Source organism: Caloenas nicobarica, chromosome 3 (genome assembly GCF_036013445.1).
Source record: "Caloenas nicobarica isolate bCalNic1 chromosome 3, bCalNic1.hap1, whole genome shotgun sequence".
NCBI classification, from domain to species: Eukaryota; Metazoa; Chordata; class Aves; order Columbiformes; family Columbidae; genus Caloenas; species Caloenas nicobarica.
Genome location: NC_088247.1, coordinates 66,167,874 through 66,189,201, shown reverse-complemented (window position 1 = coordinate 66,189,201; position 21,328 = coordinate 66,167,874). Strand labels below are relative to the sequence as shown.

At 42.2% G+C, this 21,328-nt stretch overlaps 1 protein-coding gene across 2 annotated transcripts in view; it reads left to right on the top strand.

Annotated features, from left to right (window-relative positions):
* Positions 1-21,328, top strand: part of SCAF8 (SR-related CTD associated factor 8) — a 178,705-nt gene that overhangs the window by 87,197 nt on the left and 70,180 nt on the right. The window contains exon 21 of one of the 2 annotated variants that reach the window (XM_065631392.1): positions 5,972-7,004. The exons of the other annotated variant lie outside the window; for it this stretch is intronic. The gene's annotated coding sequence lies outside the window, so the exon portion shown is untranslated. Of the gene's footprint in view, positions 1-5,971; positions 7,005-21,328 lie in introns of those variants that run through there. 2 annotated transcript variants of the gene reach the window in all.

Below are 21,328 nucleotides of genomic sequence, written 5' to 3'. Positions count from 1 at the left end.
AAGGAGGGGAAGGAAGTGAAGAAGTCAGAGATGGCTACAGTTGTTGGCTTGTGCAATGCAGTACACGAATTTTCAGTCACAGGCCAGGGAAACTGCTGCAAGCCTGTGAAATTCACCCTCCAGCACAGAACTCACCCACTCCCACAAAAAGTTGCTGGGTCCCAGTCTGTATTTTTGAGGACTGGCAACTGGATTATAAATTGGTACCCTAATCAGTGTTAACTACAGAATGCAGTGTGCCACTGGACTGTTCATGTCTAACTGATATCACATACATGACCATATTCAATGCAGAAAAGCTTTTAAAGTTAAGCAGATTTTTTTCTAATGATTTTAAGTGGTTTTAAAGAATAGTATATGTTACCATTTCTGTCTAGTCTGGGATTTTCTCATATTTTAAACCGTTTCATGTGATTGTTGAAGTGGAAGATCCATGTTCATTTTAAAATATATTTCTAAATAAATTCTTTAAAAGGTCAGAGATTTTGTTATCCATTGTAATTAAGCTTAATTTGAATTTAGCACATTGTAGCTTCCATTTATACTTACATCCCTGGTATCTTGATGCTATCAAGACTCTTAGATGAGTTCTAATAATTCTCCTTAATGTTTGCCTGTTAATTTGTTTAAAAAAAAATATTAACATATTTTTATATACAGGTACACAAATAATACAGCAATTCAGATTTTGAACATCGCTACTCATTTTTTCCCATAAAACCCCTTGGATTGAATCATATAAAACACCATCATAATTTTCAAATTTCCTACTGCCCCTTTAGATATGACACCCAAATATAAAATATCACGTGATGTTTCAAATATTGTTATTACCTTGACAGAGTCTTGTCTAACATCAGGGACAAGGGCATTGTAATTTAATTCAAGTATGTACAATCATCAGCATTTCCTTACTGTAAATGCTAAGACATTTGACTTCAAGGAACAAACAGATGAAGGTATTTCATTATCAGTAGTCTACTCACTACCCACATACTTTCACTGAAATTTAAAGTCAGTTAAATTATGTAGGTCTTATTCTGCTTGCTAACATCAGGAAAAGTTTTACATTTGCCGTTAATCTCTATTTGGTAACCGCAGTTACCATACCTCATACACTGAGCATTTCTAATTTTCCCTCTGTCAATCAACACGCCAACATTACACTGCTTTATATGCAGATTCTTATTTCTACTTTTGAAAAAAATGCATGGGACTCGTCTCACTTCACTTTGCCCTTGCAAAACATTTACAATGCAGGGCTGACTGGTTTGTCTCTGTAGTGTAGAGTGAGCACTAAATAGTGGGGGTGGGATACCCACACACTCCTCATGGCTGCTCCTGCCACTGGTGTTAGACACCTCATTGAGCCTGGAACAAATTCTCCTCTCATCACCAACTGGCTCTAGATATCATGGGTTTGTTTGCCTAAACAGTAGCGTCTAGTGCCATTAAAGATGTCCTGATGCTTCCCATGCTGATGGGGCAGGAAATCTTCAGGGCATCTGAAAAGCCACTAGACCCCTAAGCACAGATAACTGAGTCCCATCCTTGGGTACCAAATCCCACACCATTTCACATGACTGGAGCAGTTCCCCTACATGTTGTTTGAGGTGTCAGAAGAGATTTTGTGTGCACTGGAACTGCATTTCTGAGAGCAACTTTAGCCACCATGGAAAAGCAGCAGTTACCCAGGAAAAAAAATGCACTGGATGTTTCAAAAACATGCAGCAATATTATATAAGGGTTTTGGACCACTGCAGGAATGCTGCAGAGGAATTGTCTTTATTTCCAGCCTTGGTGGTTTCAGGTCACAGTAATATCAACCCATCCACTTTGTCTCTTTTGGCTGCAGATGGGCTGCACCTCTGACATTGTGCCCAGATTTGTCTCATACATCACAGGCTCTGGCTGCGTTCAGCTTGTCCCTAGCCTTGGGCTTGTGAGATGCATCCCACTGTGGTGGCAGGACCCAGCCAATGCCATCCGGCCGATGCCTCTTCTCTTCCTTGCTTTTCCCCAGAAAAATATCATCAGATCCATGTTTCTGGGTTGGGAAACTCGCTCAGATGACCTCATAGGCAGGTTTCAGTGCTCTTGGAGGAACAAAGCAATATCCTATTCACATGTTAGAGCTCAGGGCTCTTCAAAACACGTGCAGCCCATTCCCTTATTGTAGGCAAGATCTGCGTATCCACACAGAGACAGGACGGTTCAACCACTGAGCAGGACGGTGCGGTCCTCTTCATCCCGCTTTCTCTGACATGGAATGACTGTGTCATGATGCTGGTGCACAAAAAGCAGGGTTCACCCCTTTGCAGTTCACTTTTCCTTGCCTGCAAGGTAGACAGGCTGAGCAGACTTTGTTTCAGGATCGCAAAGAGAACGATGATGATCTTTTAAGAGAGAAGTCGCCATGACATGTACATCTTTCCATGTCAACAGGGTATCAGGTCTTCTGCTCCTGAGTGAGCTGCTGCCCGGATTTTCTCTCAGCTGTGTTTCTGACTGAGCAGTTTGTCTGTCTTTTCCTTTCCTTGTTAGCAGAAGTTTGGTTCCCAGGAAAGGCTGGAAATCCTAGCCCTGACTGGCAAAAAGACAGAGGTAATTTTGGTATCTGGATGTCTACAGTTCTCCGTGAAATCTCTTAAATCTGTATAATTTAAAATCCCTCGAGCTGTTCTCAGAGAGGCACAGACATCTGGTTTATCTCAGCCTCAGGACTTCTGACTTCCTGTAACAACCGTGTTTTTTGTGGGAATCCTTCTCTGCCTCGGCGATCAGACAGCAGCTGTACATCAGAAGCAGTCTTGGGTCAGGCTGGCTCATCCATCTTTCCTTCTCCTGTTTCCTTCTTTTCCACTGGAGAAAGTCAGAAGTATTTCTGTATACTCGTTATGCTGCTGTGTCTCTGTAACCACATATTTTTCAAAGGAAAGTCAAACCCTCTTTTCACTGGAAAGCCAATGGGATGTATCCCTATATGTCAAATCAAATCAAATTTCTTGTTAATTGAAGGTGGGCTTTGTGTTGTATTTACTGACTAGTTTATATTTCAACTTCTGCTGGCCTCCAATTTTTCCAGTCCAGAACTGAAAAATAATATTGTACGTCACTAGGAGGAGCTGGGTGATCTGTCTCCGTCTCAGGAAGCAAGTTATTTCACTTTTGTGAGTAGCTCAGATAGCATAAACAGAATATATCATAGAGTGAGAAGTAGGAAAGATCTGCCAAATAACCCAAAATAGGTAAGAAGAGAGGTCTGTGCCTCCTATATTTGTGGAATTGGCTTGTATCTCCATAAATATTAATGTAAGTGGTAATCCTTTCTTTGAAAGGCTCAGTATGATCAGTCCTGTTGGTGTTAGCAGTCCTCATTTGATATGTTTCTGATCAAGAACTTATGCAAGATAAATAGTAAACAGTAATTTTGCAGCTTGGAGTTTTGTGAAGTTGTGCAACAGATTTCTTTCCGAAGGAGGTATCGTAGTGTTATGTCTTTGTTGCTTTCTAAGTGGAGGTTTCTACTGAACAAGACGCAATCTTAAGAGGCTATGAAAGGCTTCAATTAAGCCTAAATTGAGCAAAATTCCAGTAGAGCACATACTTCATAAAAGTAGCTATATGGATGTAAAATGAGTTTTCATCAAAACTGTATTGTCACTTGAAATCTTTTCTCCATAATGCTTTAATTTTAGGAAATGTATACAGTACTTCATTTTAAAAGGTATTTACTAGCATTATCTGTTTTATTTGAACAAGACTGCATGGCAAAATATTTCAGTTGTTATTATTCTCATGTGTGCTAGGGAAACTGGGCTAGAATAAATTATTATTATGTGAGTGCATAAATGATTTGGAAAGCATACGCAGAGAGTAGTTCTTAATGATACACCATTAAGTGCAGTTCTGCAAGTGTTTTTCCTTGTTCTGGTTCTGTTCAGTATTCTCACTGACAGCTTGGATGAAAGGTTAGAATGTACTCTTAATAAATTCATAGAGCAGAACAAGTGTGTTGGAAGCAAGGCAGTTGAAAATGACCTTGATAAAGTTGTAGAATAGCCCATAAGAGATCAGCTTTCCAGCAGTGAAATTAGAGCAAATGCAGAGCTGTACATATAGCTTGACATAATCAACTGCACATGAATAAGGACGGGAAGAAACTGGCCAAGCAGCAGTTCTACAGAAAAGACCTGGTGCCATAAGGATCCCGAGCTGAACATGCACCAGTGATGTTCTGCTACTGCAAACAAGGCCAACACTATTGTGAGCTCTAGAAAGGAGAGTAATAAAGCATAAAATGTAATTATTTTGCTCACCTCAGCACTGATAAGGCCTCAGTGGAAGAGCTTTATCCACTTGTGGGAATTGCAGCTCAGGTAGGATCCAACAAGAGAGCAAACTGGGCTCAAAGATCTAAAACGCATGGATCTTCAAGGAAAGGTTGAAAGGTTGTGTAGTCTAGAGGTGAACAGAGGAAAGGAAGAGATGACAGCAGCCTTTGTATAGCAATGGGTGACTCTGAAGAGGAAGGGATTTAGCTGCCGTGTATGCTGTCGGTACAGGAAAACACTAATAGGCTTCGATCTTAACAAGGATCATTTAGTATAATAATTGGGAAAAAAATTTAAGTGACGAGGAAGAATGTAGCTGCAGAATAGGTTGGTTAGGGGGAATTCATGGAAACTTCAGCCTTGCAGATGTTTAAAAATAGGTTGGACAAACAACAGCAGTCATGGCATAGGGCAGGGATGGATGAAGCAATCTCTCAAATTACCTGCTGGCCCTATTCCCTTAGTGGTTTCTGTCTATGTGATAGTGACAATAATTGTACGTGCAAATATTTTGAGTATGTCCACAAAGTTTCAGGGTATGTAACAAAAACTTAAGATTAGTTCTGGAATTTATTGCATGACTTCTGTATTTACATTAGATTGAAGCAATTATACTTTTTAATAATTTTTCCTGTGTCAGTATTGATTGACATTTACTAGAGTCTGATGGCTTTGTGAATGGTCTTCGTGAAGTAAATAGGTGAACCTGTCAGATAGCTGTGGCAGTAAACAAAGCACTCAGTTCTAGCCGTGAGAAAGTTTGGTCTTTATTTATAGGCCATGGAAAAAAGATGGACACCTTTCAGAGATTACCCAAGGTGTAGGTGAATCACCCTCCAGAGGTACCTCTGCCTCCCCTTTCACCCATTCCGCAGCAAATATATATTGGAGGTGTATTTTTGGTCTTTCCTTTTCTCAGTCTGTGATACTAAGAGTTTGGTTTCCTGAGAACCAAAGTGCCCGGACTTGACAGAAGACTATCTGGAAAGATTACAATTGGCAGGAAATCAGAGTAGATAATCTAGTGGTCTTTTCTGACCCTGGGTTTTGTGAAGCCCATACATTGAGTCATTTGTGAAGGATTTATAGTTATTGTGATTAATAGTTGTTATCAATACATAATGGGCATGACCAATATGTGTTAGAGAAACTTGTACACCAAACTTACATAAGCCACTTATTAATCTATTGGATTCTTACTCATTAATTGTTTATTAATCCTCTACATTGTTCACACTGTATCTTCTGTACAGTGTGTGTGAGAGACAATATGGCACTTTTAGCTGGAAAATCGGCTATAAAAATAAACCTTACAGAGATAATATTTCAATGAAAATTTTAAAGTATTAAGCTACTAGACACTGAAGGGGAAGATTAATAATATTTTTAAAATAAACGTGTGTTTAATCCTGGATAATATTTTAGGAACCATGCAGTATAAGACACCTTTCTCCCTCATTAGCAAACTGTGACTAACAGAGAGACTGTAAATGTTATACCGAATCTACTATTTATGAAACATTTGCTATTGCCTGGAAGAAAAGAAAAAAAAAAAGTCTCATTTGCAGGGCTTTTTAAAAATTGGAATTACGCTCCAGCAACCAGTGATGACTAGTTATTGTTCCTTTTGTCAACAGGCAAGATGAAGGAGGTTCTGGCAGCTTACCATGTCCCGGGCTCTGCAGAGCTAAGTGAGAAGTGCACCCGTGTTCTAGCGTGCATCACATCGCCTCTTGGGTCTGAAGTGCCAGAAGGATCCCAGCGCTGCAGACTGAGACGGCGCTGAGCACCTCAGTACCCCGTTTCTGACAGAACCCAGGGATGGCAAACTTATGTACCAGTATTACCTGTCTGGAGCAGGTTTAATTTTATAAATTAAAACCATAAACTCTATGAGTTTCTAGACCATATTTGTGCTGTTGAGGATGATCTGCTCAGATGAACAGTTTTGCATCCATCGGAGGGACAGGTTCTTCTGCTGGACCAGAAGATGACAGTGGACTGTATATTGTAACTAATACCATTTGTAGCATCTCCTAGTGCAAATAATTGAAGAACAGGTTGCAAGAGAATCCTGTAGGGGATAAGACATGCTTTGTTTTGGACTACAAGTTTTTTAAAATGTTGAGTTTTTTTGGTTTTTTGTTTGTTTTTTTAAAGATAACCACTTTTACATAACACTATGTGTGCAGTCTGTGTGCAGCTCTTCACTGTGGCTATCTGTATTCCAGAGACGATGAGTTCCTTGTGAGACACCTGAATATTTTTAGATTTGTGATGAGTCCTTAAATTATGAGAATATCATGAAAAAGAAGAAGGGAAAAGTTCCAGGACTTCTATTTGACTGGATGTCTCTAAATTCTTCCTGTTAGTGTCCTGAAAGGAGGAGGAAAGGGCAAGAAGTTGAAATGAAACACAAAAAAACACACTGCATTTCTTTTTTGGCATATGCATGTATCTGAATGAGTGTTTGATCCAATAACCAATGGGAGAGAAACAGCAAAGTTATCTGAGCCCTCATATGGAAGGTCTGTGTTTAGGGGCAGTATTTGCTGATTTTGTCTCTTGCATAGCTATAGAAAAGAAATAATATGTATATGCCCGCACATATGTGAAAAGGACATACTTGCCATTCCTTTATTTATTTTTGCTCTTTCAAAAATTAAAGTGCCAGTTATTTGGAATGCTGTAGTCTGCGGTCTCTTTACATTTGTTTAGTGAGATCCTTTCAGCAAGATCATTCCCATTATGGTGTAAGTGCATGGTGACCACAGCTTTGGGCCTGTATAATAAAGATCTAAATTCAAAATTTTGTTTCTCATAATTTTCTCTACTTTTATGTTGTATCTGCAAGTCTTTGATTGGAATCCTGCTTATTGCTGATCACTCTTTAGAAGAAGATTTGGGAAAAAATGTTAGAGAGGAAGGTATTTGTATGGTCGGATCTTGTTTTCCTTTGTATCATTATTTACAACACATTAAAGGGCAGAGGGATATAAAATGTTAGCAAATCAATAGTGATGCTTAAATTCAGTTTGCACATGAGGCCCCAGGGCAATAAGGAGATTAGGCTCTTCACATCCTGGATATAAGGCCATACTAAAGTATTTGACATCTGGTCTCTATTAATTAGTAGTCCTGGAAAGGTACGGGAGGAAAAAGCTTTAGAAAAGCTGAGTCTAAGCTTTGATTTGCACTGTGTGTGATATATTGTGCTGAACATATGTACATCAGAGTTTAAAAGCCAATTGGACTCTTTTTCTTCCTCCTTCGTATTCTCTTTGAAGACAAAATTTTAAACTATAAATACGTTCTTCATGTAGTAATTAAGTTTATGCAAGCAAAGACTGCCGGTTGCATTTCAAAAATTAATGTAGTCCTGACAAGGCTACCATAGCCATGCTGCATTATAGTCAGGGTTCTGTCCCGCTGACGCTATGTTTAGCTTATAGCAAACATCTGAGCTCACGTCAACAGAGCATCCCTGACCTTTGAAATGCCTTAGTCGGGCACCACCATGATCCTGTGTTGTATGCAGTTGCAGAGGGACAGCAGAGTGCTCGCTGCTGTGAAGTCCATACCAGTGCATTTAAGCATGAATGGGGTCAGACAACAGTGTCTCAGTGCAGTTTCCTGATCCATTTAAGCCAATACAAGGCTGTGCTCCTGCTTGGCAAGGGGCAGCCCTGTTGTCTTCTGCCCTGCTCACATCTTTCCGCGACCTCCCTAGAAGTGCTGCACACCTCTGAGGCTTCCTGGTCGGACTGAAAATATCCCACCCTCCATGTAAGAGTTTAGCTCTTGTGCTGGCTCTGATACCAGGGAGAGGGTGGGGACAAATACCTTGTTATCAGTAGTTTAGTTTTAGGTTGACTTACACTGATGGAGAAACCCTGCCTTCAGGTCCCTCTGACTGTCAATTAACTAACCTTATGTAAGCACATTGCTTTCTTACGGCTAAGAAGTATTCCTTGATTCAGCAACACTGTAAAGAAAATAAAGCTCTGGGAATGAATTAAATCCATATAAAAAATAATAACACCCTTAAAATTACCTGTGCAGTGGGAATATTTGAGGTACAAGAAAAATACTTTGCCATGAAAGGAATACATTCGTGCCATTCAAATTACTCTGATGACTAAAACTTTTTCAGAAGAACAGAAGCGAAAGTGGTGTGCAGCAGTGGTGCCAGGGCAGTGTAAATCTCCTGTGCTAGCAGACCTTGAGCTATTAATGAGGTACGTGCTCAGCATGTGGCCAGCTGGACCCACCAGAACTGTAGATGCTCGGGCTTGACCATGGCACCATTTGAATTTGAATGTCAAAGTGAACTGCCTCAAGAGCAGGGTCTGTTTTAGAAAAACAGCTTTTTGTCTGTGCTGTACAGAGGCTGCTGGAAGCTTGACAGTCCTGTTGGGTGAACTTTTCTGGCGAGATGTGTGGTTGTTGCCCATTTGTTGAAGGAGTGATTAAAAAAAAAACACAACAAAACAGGCAAACCTCCCAGCACTCCGGTAAGGGCAAAGGTTGGAGCTTTTTGTTCTTTGGATGAATTCCCCTTTTGAGAAGCCTCCCTGTGCTTTCCCTTGGCATCTGGACAAGCCCTTCTTTGTGAAGGAACATGAATATGGAGAGACCTGCAGAGCATCCACCTCTTCAGTCAGCTTCAAAGGAAAGTTTCAAAAGTCATTATGTTCTGGCAACTTTAAACATCTGAATCAGGGTTGTGATGGCTTTACAAACAGTATTATCTGACTGACAGAGCAATTCAGTATTTGCACAGTTCGAACAAATACTTAATATGGACTATGTGGCTTAGCAGGCAAGAGTGTTGGTTTTGCTGACTGAATATAATATGTGAATATGTAGTTCACATTCAAATGAGATGGGCTTAAGTCATTTCCCTAGCAGACAAGAATAAGAGCATCTGTTCAGGACCCAGACCTGAAATAAATAGTAAATTTAGAGACAGATCCTTTGTCCAGCATTGTTCGGATATTAGACATCTAAGAAACAGTTGACTCTCCAGGTCACAGCTGGGATTTTGATGACAAAGTATAAGCATGTCACTGCTACAGATCACCACACCAAATCTTACCTGCAACTGCAGTTCTGTTCCTGCTGCCAATCTGCATTGCTGTGGTAACATGGGCTTTTACAAATATCAGCTTGCCTTAGATTGCTCATGGTTATATTCGCTTGTTTTTGAACTATGTGTGTGTGCACGTGCTGCTGTTGTTTCAAACTATTCACACAAGGGAAACCCCAACAGCTGGCTATCAAATTGTCACTTATTTGTTCATTATTACTCAAAAAAGCCCAAGTTTTTGAGAAACTATGACCATATTTCATAAGCAATCATATTTCTTACTTTTTAAATTCTCTGTTGCAGCCTTCGTCTAGAAATCTCCAAATACTTGTCAAATACTAAATAAGGGAGTCCCACGGTAGTTTCCAAGCAGCACACATTTTATTCTAATGTGTAAGTAGATAAGCCAAGTCACTGGAGAGCTAAGTAACTTCACAGATATTTCACAAGAAGGTGCTGCACAGCAATCAACAATAAACAAGACCAATGATAACCCTTTAAGCAAGGCAACTCTTAAGGTTTTTTTTTTCTCACTACCTGTTGTGTTTGCTTTCTATGCATGAGACTCCCTCTGTCAGCAGGTTCACTTCACCTCAGCTTCCGCAGGAGCTCTATACCTGTCCCCTCTCCATCTTGCAAGAAATAATTAGGTTGTATTACTTGCTATGATAACCTTAGCTGCCTCCCAGGAATTGTTGTGAAGGGTCATTTTCGTACTTTGTGTTGGGTCAGTTCTTGGCTAATTTCAAGGCTGTCTTCTTCTCTGGCTTGGCTAGCACCTTTCCCTCCTAACGATAAATGATGCTCTTGAGGTCATGTCTGGCTTTGAAGTCAGTCTTTGCTGATGACATCAGAGGTAGAGAGCACACTCCTGGCTACATTACAGAGGAGAGTTTCTGTGGTGTGTCACTGGGCTCTGCACAAGGCCCTCCATAGTGGTGATGTGCAGCCGCTCCGGGTGTCGGGTATGAGGTACAGAGTTAATGAAATACTCACTGTCAGTTATGAGTTTATTTCACAGATGTTGTCACTGTTTTCTTAAACCTCAGGGCAGAATTGGAAGTTGAAGCAGTGGGCAGAATTAACAGAGCACTCATAAAGGCCGATAGCAAACCTGATGGGGAAAACCCCATCCATAAGAAGAACTTACCATGCAGTTACTTAGGTTAGAAGAGGAAAGGTAGCCAGGCACTCTCTCACAAACAAACTTAAACAGTGAACTGGTGAAGTCAGAAAATTGCAAAGCAGCACTGAAAATGGAGAATGTGCTGCTCACACCAGTTCTGCTTTTCACCAAGGCTCCCTATTGCCAGCACAGAGTTTTAAAAGCCTTTCTGCCTTTTTATTGCTGCCACTAAAAAGAAGTAGAAAATGGTTTGATCAATGTGAAAAGAAAAAACAATAAAAAGCAGTTGCCACCTTCCAGCTTACAGGGAAATAGGTAGAGCCAGCATTAACTCAAATGGCTGAATTGAATGTCCCTGAATTTAGAAGCAGGAGAACGCACCGCCCAGCCATGGCACTGCAAGGCACGTTTCGCGACAGATGAGCTCCGACAGGACTGGGAAAGCTTTTCCTCGCTGGTCATTAATCCTAGGGACAGCGCAGCCTTCGTAGTGGCAGCAGACAGTGAGTGGGAACTGAAGCTAGATCAGAATGACACCAAGCTCTCTGTTCATCTAGTCCCAGACACCTTTTGCACCTACCACCCTCAGTTTACTGTTTACTCCAGCATTCACTTAGTGTGTGTGCACTAAAGTTCACCCTTTGTCTCCATGGGAATCTGGAAGTGCAGAGCTCTAACCAAAAAAAAAAAAAAAAAGGCAATTTCAGTTGTACCTGTGGTAGTCGGCCAAACAATGATATTTTCCTTAAACTCCCAAATATGTAAGTTCAGGCTGAACAAAATAAACCCTTATTTAGGCACACAGCTTCCTATTAAGTCCAGTTAAACTGGAAAATTAGAAACTAAATATCCAAAACTGTCACTTATCATCTTTAGTAAAGTTCTGGAAGCTAGCCAGAACCAGAAGTATATTTGTTTGTCAGTGTACAAGATGTTTTTGTTTTGAAAAAGAGCCTAAAATCTATGTGAGAACCAGATCAGATTCTTATCACGTAAGCGCTATAAAACATTTCTGCTAGTCTTGCTCTTGTGACACTGAAGTGTCCTGTGTGATACAGATTTGGATGGTTTCGGCAATTATCCTCCCAACACCCTCATTTATAGCAGTTTTTATCAAGTGGTTTTCTAATCAATAACTCTCATGAGGCCCAGACTAGGATCTGCTGTTTGGTTTATTTTGGTTTTGTTACTATTCTTTGTTAACCAAACAACTGCAAAATATATGCCAGAATTTAAAAGTGAGTCCAGATAACCTAAGGCAGAGATCTTCATGGTTTCTAGCTGGGAGACCCTGTCTGATGCCACACATACCCCCCACACACACTCCCTAGCAGTGGGGATATGGAGCAGCTGATGGGTGATGTGCTGGAGTTTCTTTGACAAAAGGCCTGCCCTGCACAAAATCCTCCTTGGTGCTCCATGGCCGATGTGAGGTGCTTTCTTTAGCTTGGGTAAGAGCTTGCAGACTTCGAGGAAAAGGGTCTCTGAAGAGGTCAAGCCGTAAGTTGGCAGAGATGAGATTTGTCATTTCTGTTTGGTGGAAGACCTCATATGCACAGCAAGGGGAGCAGGAATGGCCTCTAGCATAAGTAAAACCATCCCCGCAGACTTTGAGCAGTTTTTGTCATCTGTGTCTGGACGACACTCAAAGGAAATAAACCATATTTTTTCTTTTTTAGACTGTGTATTCTGTACTTCAACCAGTGTTTTTTCCATGGGCATTCTCACAGCCTCCCTGTGTTTACCACAGTGACAGAAAGACTTGCTAGCACAGCTTTGAATTGTCATAATTTCTTCATTCAGTATTGCGGCTTAATTTCACACAACGGATTTCAAGCACTATTACAATAAGAAGAGCGTGGAATTTATTTAGCTGTTGAGGTAATCTCCAAAAAGAAGGATTTTCATTCCAGTTGTAGCTCCACTTCTCAGGCAGTTTTACAATCAGCTTCTGCAGGGAATACCAGAGCAGTGATTCATCATTAAGGGCAGTCCATCCCATCCCATCTCCAGGCCAGAACATTAGATTTCCCAAATGCCATAGTTTATAAAATATAGTCTGTGATGAGGGGGCTCCAGTTTTTGTGCTGTCATTATTCTTCTCTGTGTTTGTTTTTAAGATTTTCTAATCCAAAGACAGGGATTTTTTTTTCCACTTTAGTCATAGGCATAAATTCAGGAGTTCCAGAAGCACTAAGCAACATGTATTACGTGATGAATCAAAGCAGTCTTGGAAAGCATCATGTGCTGTGGCAGAGGCAATCAATAGGAGAACCTATACATAGCAAATTAGTTCTCTAATTAATTGCTTTCCAGGTCCTGGGCCTTTCTTGTATGTAATCACTTTGTTATCTCTTCCTGTAATAGCACAGAGTATGTGTCTACACTCTTTTGTAGGATATATTTGTGCTAACAATTACAGACTGAATTCCCATCATTCAATTGCCTCTCGAAGTCCATGGTAAAACTCGCACAAACTTGCATGGGACAAAAGCTTGGTTCAGGATGGTAAATATATATCAGCACGCAGCAGAGACACAAACTGCTATCCAGAAAATCACGGTTCTTTGCCACACGTGGAAGCTCATTATGACATCTCTGTGTAACTGAGCTTGCTGTGAGCCAGTGTAGACATAAAAATTCCTGGATGACAAAGACATCCATGTCATGTGAGTCTGTTCAGAGATGTAGCAGGTTCTTTCCCAGTTAAGTCAATGAGAATCAGTTAGTCCTGAGTATTCAAGGCTAACAACAACTGAACCCAAAAGAAATAAGAAGCATAGAAATACAGAATGGCACAATGCATTTTTCTGAAATAATTGTATTTCTAATATTTCAAAAACTCAAAAGGAAAATTCAGTTATTATCTTAAATAAGTTCCCAGTGGTTCCAGGGGCGCACTAGGCTTTGAGACCAAACAAGAGTTCTCTTATCCGTAAGATTCCTGGTTTTTAGTCAAGAACAATGAAAAATAATAGGAACATATGAAGACCAATTGAAGGATGAAGCCTCTTCAGCAGTGATATCCCTTCAGATGATAAATGCTGCCATTTGGGTTTGGAAAGGCAACTTCAAAGTCAGTGACATGTTCACCTGGCTCAGGCCCCTGTAGGTCGTCTCTCCCATCCTTGCTATGCTTCTGTTTGTGCACAGGAAAGGTAAAACCATGCTGTGAGTCATGGTCATGCAATGAAGTTGAGGTCAATGACCAGTTTTGCTGCTTTAATGAGTGTTGCTGATCCTGGAAATTCTGGTCACTACTTTGTGGCAAAGCTGTGTACATCCTGTCAGGGCAACTGGCCACAGCAGAGCCAGTGGAAGTGTGTGGCCACCTTTGGTCTTTCAAAGCACATTCCTAGCAAAACAGCTGCTATGTTCCAGGGTAAATCAAGGATGAACATCTGAGGTTGGAGCTCCAGCAGCACAGCAAAGCATTCTTTGCCCTTCCCTTTGCTACCACATGCCCAGTTACATATAATTCCAGGCAGCCTAACTCTTTTTGTCAGTCTTCTTAAAAAGTCCAGGTTGTTGGGACCCATTTCATATTTATTTCTGAACATCTTTCTAAGTATCACGCATGCTGTGAGTATGTTTTTCAATGCCAGTTTTATGTTCTCATGGGTGAGGACTGTCACTTAGGTGGGCTTAAGAGCAGTACTCTGCCATGTTTGGAGCTTTGTATCCACAAGGTCTTTCCAGGGCAGCTTGTGCCCCCCCATTCAGGGGCAGGGTGATGGAGGGTGTCTTCCTTTCCCAGCTGCAGCACTTGCCACCCTTTCTGCTACGGCCCATGGGCTGGGGTGGCAGGTCCCCCCCGCCGGGCCCGGGAGCAGGCAGCATGTCCTGAAAGGCTTGCCAAGAGTTAAAGGGCTGAAGCTGAACCCGAGAGCCGGGTTGTTGCTGCTGCAGACTCCAGACGGGAGGGATCTTTGGCAGCATTCCTGGGTCTCCGCATGGAGGGAGAAGGGAGCCAATTACTAGCTAAATGAAATTATATATTCAGTCAAAGTTTAGACAAGACAGAGTAACGGATTGCATTCCTTGGGAGACTTGAATAAAAACACCTCTCAAAAGAGCTCTTACTCAAAAACAACAGCTGTTTGCCCAAGTACATTTTCCTTCTGGCCGATGTAAATCTAGTGCATTTTTTATCCCTGTGCACTGTTAAACCTTTTCATCCTTTCAGAATCAAAGTGACTTGGGATGTGTTTTGCTTTCCCTTTATTTTTTTGCTGGCACACTTTCCTGTATTTGCAGAGTGGTCCAGGGTATCCAGCGCCACTTACAAGAGGGTCATTTCCCCAAATCCCTAGCGGGGCTTCTCCCCTCCTCCGGCCCCTGCCGCGGGTGGCCCCGCACCGGGGGGCACCGGTCGGGCGGCCGGGAGGGGCTGCGGGAAGACTCCGGCAACCGGCGGCGGTTTTTCCCCGCAGCTACCACGGGAGGGAGCCCTTGGCCAGCCCGGGGCCGCAGCCGCCCGGAGCCGGGGCGGCCGCCGCCCGGAGCCGGGGCCGGAGCCGGGGCCGGAGCCGGGGCCGTCCCCTCCCTGGTGAGAGGGGGATGACCGGGGGACTTGCGGGCTGAAGCGGTTTTTTTTCGGTCGTTTCTGTCCGTCCTGGCAGAGGTGTGCTTTTCCACTCGAAACTACTTCAAATAAAAGAGAAAAATACAATCTGAAGGGATGAGGGGTTTCTAACCATTGTTGCACTTTAGAGGGTGGACACAGGCAGGTTTACTGCTTTCAAGCTCCAGTCCGATACCCCTTGCCTCTGTTATTTAAGGAAGCCTTTCATGCAGCAATAGGGAGGAAAAAAAATGCTGAAGAAATAAACAGAAAAATGTCATTTTGATTCTGGCCCTCTGTTTTACAGCCCATTCAATCATTACTTCCATGGGAAATGTCGTAGTCTCCTGCAATGGCCATTATCAGTTTTATTGCAAAAATTTTTTACATTCCTGAGGATTCAGCTGCAGTTGAGCCCATCCGTAGACTGCCCAGCAGAAAGCAAACACCCGTACGTGTCTCTGCACACTGAAGCTGAGTCTGGGGATTAGCAGCTAACCAAGAGATTAGCTTTTATGTCTGGGCACTGGGGCATTCACAGCACTTGCTACTTGAACCAGCCTGTGTGGCTGGCCATGAAGGAATGGCTTAATGCAGAAGCCAAGCCAAAGTGTAGGTAAACCAGCACCCGGCTTTCCGCAGCCACACCTGGGAGCCCGGTCAGCTAGCTTCAAGCTCTGTCTCTATTTCAGTATCCAAACACGACATGGGAGCTTGCTGGTATGAGCAGGGCAACGAAGGTGCTTTCTAGCAGGACAGCTTAGCCCAAGCAGAGCTGTGCATGAAACAGGGCTGCTACTGTTTCCATTGTCTCTGCACAGCATGGTCAGAACTGACCTGGCATTGTGCTGTGCAGATGTAGCTTGACAGAATAGCCCATTTTGACCACATCTTTGTATGGCAAGAAACTGAAATGTAACTGGCCAATAATGAGTTGAAATGATCTTTGAGGTGGTTTGTAGAAGAAGACTGAGAAGGGATGTGAAGCTAAATCCTTCACCTAGCAGCTTTCTGAGATGACACAAAATTATGCAGTGGTTGCAGAGCACACAAACACTTACAGAGCATTGGAGAATGAGCAAAGATGTTCCCTCAAGCGAGTGTGTGTAGATAACTTTTATTGTCTCCTTGCTGTCTGTGTGAAGAGTCAGAGGAGGGGAACCAGGAAGGGAGTTACTGTACACAGCTCTTCACACTGGAAAAGGGAAAAGCAGATTGCCCAAAAGAGAAACCACACCTCATCTTCACACAGCCTGAGGACCTTCATACTTGGAGAAGTAGAAGTCAGTGTGAATATTCAGACTGGGCAGGCTGTAGTGTGGGCAGTGAAAGAAAGTGCTGCAGTCAGACAGCGACTGAGGAATGTAGGTCCCTGGCATACTGGTTAGCAACTGTCTGTGTTTTCAGGCAAGATTCAATTCAAAGACGGACTGAAACAACAGACCATCCGATTTGATTGTAGCAGGAGATGAGAGAGACACAGAAAATCAGACAAGGAGATCTATTATAACTCAGCCAGAATAGAAGGAGATACTGAGATGCCCTCTATCAGGTGTTTCTTGTCCCAGATAGAAAGCCTCTACCTTTGGCATTAAACCTGAAAGACCCAGAAATACCAAGCTGCTGAAGCCAAAGCAGCTAAGGCTAGGTTAAACAGCTAGCAGAAGTGCCTAGTTGGAGCAGCAGTGGCAGCCAGGGTAGTAATACTCATACGTTTGGACAGATTTGTCTTTTCTTCCATTTAATCAGTGGCTCTGTCTGCTTTGCTTTACGTTCCTCAGCAGCTGTAGCAGTCACTTTCCATGCTGGGCAGCCGGGGACAGGCCAAGGAGTGAGAAATACAGTGGTCTCCTTCATGGCTGAGCAAGAGCAAGGCCTTGCCTCGTCTTGTGTTCCTTCCTCTCTGTTCTCTTCAACACGCTTCTTCTCTTTCCAGCCTATTGTACCATCTTCTGCTGCCATGCTCCTGCTCCTCCATCTTTGAATTTAAATTGGCCTTCTCCTCTCTCCAGAAACACCTTTTCTCAGTCCCCTCATTTGTGGGCCTGTGGGTCAGCTCCAAGGAGGACTCATGAGTATGAACTCTTCAGTTGCTTTCTGTAGTTCTTGTACAACAAGATAGCCTTCAGTATACACACGTATTGTGCTCTGTGGAAAAAAAATCTCGTTCATCAGTGAAAACACAGCCCTTGTGCCTGCCAGGCCAGCTCTGTGGCTTTTATTGCATGTCATAGCGGAGGGATGGCTGCAAGCAGATAGGCGTGAAGGCAGGTTGGGTGGATTTTCAGCTGTGAAAATACGTCAGTGGTCTCCCCCAGGGCCGGGAAGATTGAGTATAGCCACAGAGCGAGTTCTCTTCATGTGGGTGAAACTCCTTGAGCTCCTCAGAGCTCAGCCTGGTGATGCAGTAGCACCCTAGGGGTAGGGGTTTCCTTCACCTGGACCACATCTACTTTTGCAGTCTCACTGCTGGTCTGCAGCTGGTGGCCCCAGCACAGCTGTGCTTTACTGAGCCCTGCATGAATCTTCTGAAAGTGTTGCCAGAAGGTGCCCGTAGCCCCCTTCCATGCAGAAGGAAAGAGTTACATGCGTCATTAACAGGCTGCGTTTGCACAAAAAAACACAAAGCTCCTCGAAGAACGTGACACATACACATGGGGAGGCCAGTTGCCTTTTTAAAAACACAGTGAGACACTTGAAGGCTGCCAGATTCTGCAGCTCTTACACGGTATGTGGATGGTGAATTTTTTTATCCTATTCAACATTTCCCTGGGTCTGATTTTAATTAAAAACAGATTGAGAAGCTGGGGGAAGGGGAAATAAAAAAGAAATTAGAATTAGGAATTACATAAGCCAAGCACAAACCTTCTGATAATTGTCACTGCTTGGGGTTACGACATACGCAGAAGATGGCAAAACCACTGTCAGTGAATCACTGTAGAATGCATCGATTTGTTTAACTCCTCAGGACTCATGACATGACTCAGTCCCAACCTGGAGACCAAAGGGAGGTTTTGAAGGGAAAATGTCAGCTAAAGCAGACTCCTTGCAAAAGAACGAGGACAGTGTTAGTTCTGGCCTTTGAGGTCTGGTACATTAATGCGCCACAACGTGATTGCAAAACGTGGCCATCCCCATTTGGTAACATCGAGTGCTCATGTTTAGTGGCGCAAATTGGCTACATGTGGGCTGGACAATGCTGAGCTGGGCCTCATTTCTGCCACTGACCAGTACTTTCTAATATTTTGATGTGCTTTTTGTACAGTTTTGAAAACCCAGTTTTGAAATCAGTGTGATTAATTTGCAGACAAGGTCCTACAGCCGTTAGGTGCTGCAAAAGATATTACTCAAAAGACACCAGCCTTCTCTTTCAGTGGAGATTTGTCAAGCATTGTATCTGATTCGCATGGGAAAATAAATTTTGACCGTATGAGTCACTTCAGTCTTTGGATACTTAACAAAATGTACGGTGTGATGTGATGCGTGACTAATGCCTTTGTCTATTTAAGACTCTGTGGATGCTAATGGAAGTTACAGAGCCATATCTAGAAAAGAAGGCACTTCAGAGAATACCGGTTCATTAACTTTCATCTGTACATAATCAGCTGCTGTTATATAGATCTAAAAAATTCCTTAATGCTCTGTATGTTTTAGGACTGCATTTTAAAAGTATCTTACATGAAGTCTTTATTTAAACATCCCACTCATCTACCATTAACTATCTCGTATTTCATTTCAGTGCATTTGCAAAGCCTGCGCTCTGTCTAATTAATACAAATTTTGTTGCTTGCTGGGAGCTTCCCTTCTCCAACTTGTTACTGCCAAACACTTTCACGAGAAATTTGAGCCTTCTCTTGTTAATAGCATTTGCAAAGTGACCTTTATTCTCTCTGGACACCTTCATTATTCACAGGTAGTTACTAAGTAACTCATAGGAATGCTGCAGGCAATGCATCTCTTATTAAGAGTTGCGTTCTCTCGTCATTCGGTGTTGGCATTGTGGCACTGAGGGCCTCAAACCTCTGGAATTGGCACTACCCTCCATTTGAAAAGGATGCTCATGAACCAAACTTCTTGAAACTTTTTAATTAACAGGGACTTTCTAATGACAAACTGGGATAGGAATAGAGAGAAAAAATGTAGAGAAAAGTCCATTGTTATTCTCTTCAACGAACCATTTGCAAGAAATAAGTGAAATATATTTCTTCATTAAGTTTTTTTCCCCAAGTAGAATATTATTTATATTCCTATGGGTTTTCCTTTCTAATGGATGAAAAGTAAAAAAACTTTACAAAAAGAGGTGAATATGTTTTTTCATTTCAGATAAAACTGTAACTGAAGTTTTTAATCATTTAAACAAAATAATTAGTTGCATTTTTAATTAATTCAACCATGAAAATTAGTATTAAATAGTTTTAATGCACCCTAATTGTGGATTTCCATGGTAAGAATTTATACTGAGAATTGCTCACAGTAAACTTAGTGAAAATTTGTGAATATTTTAATTTACAACTAGTAGCAGTATGAAACACATTGCTATTGAATTTTCTCATTCTTTGAATCAGTGTTTATCACTACTATTTAAGATTTTTTTTTTTTTTAACACACATACGTTTTTCAGCTCTCTGATGTAGATCATCTTTACTCATTTCCTCTCCTTTCCTGCTTTTGGCCATTTTGCAGAGACACTGTCGTGGTGTTTGAACACCCATCACGTTGCTTGGGCACTGCACTATAATGAGGGATGTGGGCAGAATGGACCAGAAATGAATTTTGAGCTCTGAGTCCAAGTCCATCTCAGTTGACATATGTAACATTATCTTTGTCTCATCCTTCTGTTGTTACTGAGCAGAGTCATCACAGCGTGAAGGAGCCAGGACAACCAAAAATACTTTCTGACTCTCTCTCAGGTCATAGTGTTACCCCACTCCTGTGCTCAATTTAAAGCATTTCCAGTAGTGACGCAAGGCAGTAACTCCAATACCTAATTCTGCACCTAACAGAGAAATGGCGTAACTGAAAAAGAAACTTTCAGCTGCTCTGCCCCAGGACAGCAGGACCAGAAAGCATTTTCAATTATCCCACCACTGGCTTTAGACCTGAAAGAAAGGAATAAGAGTTCTCTGTCAAATATGTCACGCGAAAGTCCCTTCTCAGCCAATGATAACCCCTTTAGGTGGTCAGGTTTGGCCCATTAGCAGAAGGATTTGCCAGACATTATTACTTGAGCTACGTAAAAACTTTTGCCTTTGGATGTGCCTGCCTTTGAACAAGAATGAAGGCCAAATGCATGTAGCAAAAGAAACACAGCCCATCTTCTTAAGAAAACACATGTGCTATGAGCACAGACCCTGCATCAGCCCACAGCGCTGTCTTAGCACTAAACTCTCCTTGGTAACATTGCAAAAAAACCTTCTCCTTTCACATTTTATTCGTCATGCTATTATAATTGTTGCTCCACAGAGTAGCACTAGAACATTGCCCTTCCTTTCCCAGGAACAGTACGGATCTGTAAATTGGTGTTTCAAATGCATCTGTCATAAATTGGCTGCTAGGCAGCATTATAAATGCCAGGTGCATTGTAATATTTTTCTCCTACGAGGCAGTGCAATTATCAAACGCCAATTTGGGATTATTCTGTTTCCCCATGAGAGGCGGCATGCGTGCTATTCAGCACTCATCAGGATTTTGACATCACCTTGGCTTTTGCTGGCAGCTGCCCGGTGCTGTGACTTGCAACGCTGCCGACCCCAGCGGCAGGCATGGGAGGGCTGTGGTGGCTGCTGGTCCTGCTGGGATCAAGCTCTGTAACAGCGATGTCAACCTGCTGAACCTAATTGAAGGGGAAGACGTGTTGATTTAGAAACAGTGAAGGCAGTGTTGCATTTCTGAGAAACTCTTAAGTGCTTAGTCCTTGGGGAGCCAGCTGTGGACCTGTGGTCTGGATGCAGGCCCTGGCATACTGCAGACAGTGAGTAGGGATAGGTTTACTCCGTACTAATATATGTTTACCCCTGGTGAAAAGTTTCAGCAGATTTTTGTTTCATGTTTATTTTGTTGCAAATGTCTTTTGGGAAAGCAAATTTATTCACATATCCATGCTCTGGCTTTACTTGACATCTTGACTGTTGATTTTCATTTTCCTTCAGCTGCCCCCACCTTCTCTACTGTTTGAAATAAATGGACAAAAAAAAGGCAGAAGCATGTGTTGAGAA